This window comes from Benincasa hispida, chromosome 2 (assembly GCF_027475165.1).
Source record: "Benincasa hispida cultivar pf3 chromosome 2, pf3_genome.v1.1, whole genome shotgun sequence".
Lineage (NCBI taxonomy): Eukaryota > Viridiplantae > Streptophyta > Magnoliopsida > Cucurbitales > Cucurbitaceae > Benincasa > Benincasa hispida.
This window is the reverse complement of record NC_143479.1, coordinates 60,393,685-60,399,775: the sequence shown is the minus strand read 5'-3', so window position 1 is coordinate 60,399,775 and position 6,091 is coordinate 60,393,685. Positions and strand designations below refer to the sequence as shown.

Here is a 6,091-nt window from a genome sequence, read left to right as displayed (position 1 = left end):
TTAAAACTATAGGTTATAAATATAGTATGATAAGTTAATTATCATTTATGTTTATAATAATATTAATTATTAGATAATTAATTCTTTTTCTTTTAATAACCATATGAGTGAATGGTTATTGGATCATGGTAACCGTGAGTTTAAATGGAAAGTGGTTTCCTATTTTCAAAGTGAAGTTTTTTTTACAAACGCTAAAACGTTTTGAGTTTTCTCTCCGCGCAAAAGAAACTCACCTAGTCGTCAAGCAAATTTAAATTCACTAAACGATGGCTAGGCGAGCTAAACGATCATGCAGTAGTGAGCTAAATGATCGTCCAGTATTTACTAAACGCTCGCTGGCTCAAGGTAAACGATCGTGTAGTGTCTGTAGGCAAAAGACCGAGCTAAACAATGAGCTAAACTATCACATAGCTTTTGCTAGACGATCGTTTAGCTTTATCTAAACGATTGGGCATCGACCTATACGATAGGTCTCCGCCATCTCCCACTTGCCCAGTTATGCGATCGGTGTTTCTTCCTTCGTCTGCCTCATACAAAGTCTGAGTAGAGCCCACCCTCTTGATTCTCACACCAAGAATACCAAGGTCGCCTTGTTGGTGGTATCAGACTCAACTCGACACCATCGAGGTTTTCTGGAGGCCGTTTGTGGTGTTGTGGAGGCTATTCGTGTTGCGGAGGAGTTCGTGACCGAGATTGTTGAGGACGAGCGTGAAGTGTTTGTGCTGTGTTCGTATGGTATTACGGTCATGTAGATCGATCGTTCGAGGCTGCTATTGTTCGAGCGTTCGTATGCAACAAAGCGTGGAGACGTTCTACCATTGTGCGTGGAGTTTGATCTCTTTATGCATTTGTTGTTCATGCTGTAATTTCTGCATTTGAATTGTATAACCGTTTGGTTGAAGTCGACAGTAAATGTTATGTTAATTCATGATTGTAATTTGGAATAATCTTGTTTCCGCTGCTTATGGAAATCTCGCTTCCGATTTCCTTTACCACTATTGTCCCAACACTTTCTTCAATTGTGATACATGAAAAGCAGGGTGTATGACTATTGTTGGAGGGAATTTCAGCTTATAGTTAACCAACCCAATCCTTTCTACAATTTTATATGTACCAAAATACTTAGGAGATAACTTCACATACCGTTGCTGCCGTACAGAAATCTGTTGATACGATCGGAGTTTTAAAAAAATCAAATGTCCCACCTGAAACTCCACACGCACCTCTTTTTATCAGCATATCGCTTCATTTTGTCCCGATCCACTCTTAAGTGTTCCTTGAGAACATGTAAAACCTCATACCTATCCCTGAATTGCTGATCCAACATAGTATTAGAAGTACAAAAATCTCCATAATAAATCAAAGAAGGTGGTAAATGCCCATACATAATATGGAAAGGAGTCACCCTTGTCGACACATTAAATGTGGTATTGTACCAATCCATTCCACACTTCGATTAACCACTTCAGTCTGCTCGTCAGATTGAGGATGGTAAGCAGTACTTTGATGTAGTTTAGTACCTGAGAGATGGAGTAGATCTTGCCAAAAATGACTCGTAAAGACTTTGTCCCTGTCAGACATAATGGACTATGGAATCCCATAAAGTTTAACCACCTCTCTATAGAACACATTGGCTACAATTTCAGTATTAAAGGGATATTTTAAGGCCATAAAATGTCCACATTTAGTCAATCTATCCACCACGACTAGAATTACATCATGATCTTTTGCCTTTGGTAACCCCTCGATGCAATCCATTGAAATGTCAGCCCAAACCACATCAAGGATGGATAGGGGCATCAACAATATTTCTGGTGATAAAGCTAGAGTTTTTCTTCACATCTCTCTTCATACCCTCCCAATACAACTCCTTTGATAGACGTTTATAAGTCCTCAAGTAACCAGAATGCCCTCTAAACACTGAATCATGATATGTGTGCAAAATGGTGAGAATCAAAGAAGATGACTTAGACAGTACTAACCTCCCTTTCTACTTCAACACTTCTTACTATAATGAAAAGTTTGTAACTTCCTCTTCATTCTGTGGCAACCTAGCTTTGATATCCTGTAGTTTAGGATCTTGTTCCACCTCTCTTTAAATGACAGAAAAGTCCAACAGTGTAGGACCAATTAAGGTCACGAGTTGTACATTGGTTATCACTCGTGACAATGCATCTGCTGCTCCATTTTCAAGTCCAGGCCGATAGATCACCTCAAAATCATATCCCAACAGCTTTGAAACCCACTTCTGATGTTGAGGTTGTATGGTTCTCTTTTCTAGCAGAAATTTTAGTGCTCTCTGATCAGTCTGGATTAAAACCTTCTCCCCAACAAGTATGGCCTCCACCTTTGCACAACCATGACCATAGCCAAAAACTCCTATTCATCAACCGGCTTGGCTCGATCTCTCATAGATAGTGTGTTACTATAAAAAGCAATCGGTTGTTTCTGTTGGACTAACACAACTCCAATTCTGTGACCCGAGGCATCGGTTTCCACCTCAAAAGGCAAGCTAAAATCAGGCAGTGCTAACACTAGTAAAGTCATCATGGTGTGTTTCAACTTCTCAAATGCCTCTTGAGCTTCTTCATTCCACTGAAAGATGCCTCCCTTCAAAACTTGAGTTAACGGTGCTGCAATGCTTCCATAGTTTTGAACAAAACGCCCATAATAACTTGACCACCCCAGAAATCCACGGATCTCCTTGATGGTTTGTGGAGTTGGCCATTCTAAAATAGCCCTTACCTTTTTCGGGTCCACTTCCACTCCCTTGCCCGAAATTATATTCCCCAGGTACTCCATGCGTTCCTTAGAAAATTGACATCTTTTAAGGTTGGCAGACAATTCATTTTCCCTCAAAACGGCTAGCACCACGTCTAAATGTTTCAGATGATCTCCAAGTTCTTGCTATACACCAATAGATAATCGAAGAAGACTAAGACAAAGTGTCGAAGGTAAATCTTAAAGATAGTGTTCATCAAAGCTTGAAATGTGGAAGGAGCATTGGTTAATCCAAAAGGCATTACCAAAAACTCGTAATGTTCTTCATGAGTTCTAAATGTTGTCTTCTCTACATCTTCTGGATACATTCTGATCTAATGATACCCTGACTTCAAATCCAACTTAGAAAATAACTCTGCCCCATTTAATTCATCAAACAGTTCTTCTACTATGGGTATAGGAGATTTATCTGGTATAGTTACGTTATTGAGGGATCTATAATCAACACAGAACCTTCAGCCCCCATCTTTTTATCTCACCAATAGCATAAGGCTTGAATACGGCCTTGTACTGGGTCTTATGATCCCCGAATCTAACATCTCTTCTACCATTTTTTCCATCTAAGCTTTTTGTTGGTAAGCATAACGATAAGGTCTCACGTTTATCGGATTCATTCCCTCTGAATGTGGTGCTCAATACATCTTCTTGAAGGCAATTCCTTTGGCCACTCAAACATATCCTCAAACTTGTTCAGCAATGTGGGAATTGATTTAGAGATAGCATACACTTCTTCTATTCCATAACATTCCACCATTGATACTCCTTCTTCCATCATTCTACATTTGATTAAAAAACATTGGTCCTCTTCTGTCCACGATCTCATCATACTTTTCAGACTCACTCTTGCCTTAGTTAGACTAGGGTCTCCTTGGAGAGTTACTTTGCGAGTCCCATGATTGAAGGTCATGGTTAAGTTCTGCTAATCCACCTTTGTTTTTCCCAACGAATATAGCCACTGCATTCCTAAGATAACGTCCACACCTCCCAGTTTTAACGGTAAGAAACTGTCCCTCAACCTCCATTCCCTAATCGTGAGCTCAACTTCCTTACATATTCCCTTTCCTTTGACTATCAAACCAGACCCCAAAACTACTCCATAGTTTGAGGTTTCTATCATTGTCAAGAGTAATCGCCTTGTTAACCCTTTGGATATGAAATTATGTGTTGCTTCGCAATCGATCAACATAATTACTGGCTCGCCTCTTATTTCTCCTTTGATCTTCATCGTTCGAGGATTCGTCAATCCAACTACCGAGTTCAATGAAAGTTCTGCCACTGTAGACACTTCCTCCTCTAGGGTCAACATTTTCAACTCTATTACTTCTTCCTTCAAGTCGTCCTCCTCGCACAGTTCCATTTCCTCCCCGTCCGCATTCACAACCAGTAACCTCAACTCTTTGAGTTTGCGTTCTTTGCAACAGTGTCAAACTGAATACCTTTTATCACATGTGAAACATAACCCTTTCTCCTTTTTAGCTTGAAATTCAGCGTCAGTCAGCCGTTTAGATGCTCCTTCCCTCCAATTTTCCTACGTATTTACCCCTCTCAACGTAATCGTCATCATGAAAATTGATTCGGTAGTTTTCCCTCATTCTTTTAATTTTCCATTATTATTTACTTTATTCACCGTCATTATTCATTTTAGGGTTATTCGAGGTTTAGATCTTACCTCCAAATGACTTCATCCGACCTGCCTTTGATCACGCGTTTTCACGGTCTTCAACTCATTGAGCCAATTTCATCATTTGTGTCAGCCCAACCAGTTCCCAACACTCAACCTCTGTGTTGACCCACGACGCAAGCCCATTCATGAATGTCTTGTCCAAAACGTCATTAAATAGATGTGGTAACAGAGCCACCAGCTTGTCAAATAAGTTCCGATATGCCTCCATAGTCGACTCCTGCTTAATCGCCATAAACTTTCCGCAGATCGATCCTCCTCTCAACGATCAAAATCGAACTAAGAGTCTATGCTTTAAGTCCTTCCAATCTTTGAACGGTTCTCGTCCTTCTTTGGAGCGATACCAGTCCAGCGCAACCCATCAAAACTAATCACAACCACTATCATCTTCTCCGATCTAGTCAGCTTATAGATCTAAAAATACCTATCAACTTTGAATAACCACGAGTTCGGATTAGTTCCACTGAATACCGACATTTCAACTTTCTTAAATTTACTTTGGTCGTTCACCAACTCTTTTGCTCCCGACTTGGCCGTATTATTTAGCACATCCAGAATTTTATCATTTGATCCTTCGATTTGCTCGTTCCTCGATCTATCCGTTACTTCAGTTGAAACTGCTTTTCTTTTCGCCATTTCCGCCACATACACGATTAACAATTTTTGGTGCTTCTCCGCTTGCATTCCTAATTGATCAATACTCTTTGCTAAGGATGCTAAATTCTCTTCAATAGTAGGCAGCTTATGTATCTTTACTCGTAGCCCGGAAATCTCCTGATCCAACAACTCCAGCTTCTCCTCAAATCTCATTTGAGCCATTTCTCCTAGGTGAGTGCTCTCATGCAAATTTAATAGAATACCAATTTAGAAATGGATTTTTTTTTATTGAATTCAAGAAGAATTGAAACAAAATATATGCAAAAGAAAATAAAGTTCTATTGCGTTTCCTCACAGATGAGAGAAAAGTCCTACCCCAGTCTTTATACCATAAAATACTAAACAACCCTTACAGCTCTCCCCCCTTCGTTTTTAATCGAATTTCAAATTCCCTAACTAACTATGGGTCCCCAATCGGCGTGGTCCCCATCTTCTCAACCGAAGCACATTCGCCTTTTCTAAACTTTCCCATATTGCCCTTGTTCCTCCTCCTTTGATACTGAAATAATATTGAAGGTTTATCATTTGTGTTTGGGATGTAGATTATTTTAGTTTGGGTTATAATAGTATGGTTTTGAGATGTAAACTATTTTAGTTTGTGAAGGAAATAGTAAACACTATAACAAAGAATAAAAATGACGAAGGTAAAATAGTAAAAACTGTAGCAAATGGAAGTTTTGAAATAATGTTGACTGTAGCTAATTGGAGACTACACAATAGTATTTACTATAACAAGAAGTGGTTATTATAGTCTTAGGATAATCCTGAGGGAAATCTAAATAGAGATCTTCATGAGCGGAAGCAAGATCTTTCCAAGCCCATTGTGTAAGAATAAATGCGTTCACAAACATACAAGAATAGTTATGTATTATAAAGAAAATTACAGCATGCTTTCTTGATCAAATACAAAATGAATCGAAAGACATACCTTTGAAGAACTCTTCTTCTAGAAATCTTTCGCTCTTGTGAACA

At 39.1% G+C, this 6,091-nt stretch overlaps 1 pseudogene; it reads right to left on the bottom strand.

Annotated features, from left to right (window-relative positions):
* Positions 1-3,700: 3,700 nt before the first annotated feature.
* On the bottom strand, positions 3,701-4,592 carry LOC150038053 (uncharacterized; annotated as a pseudogene).
* Positions 4,593-6,091: the final 1,499 nt, after the last annotated feature.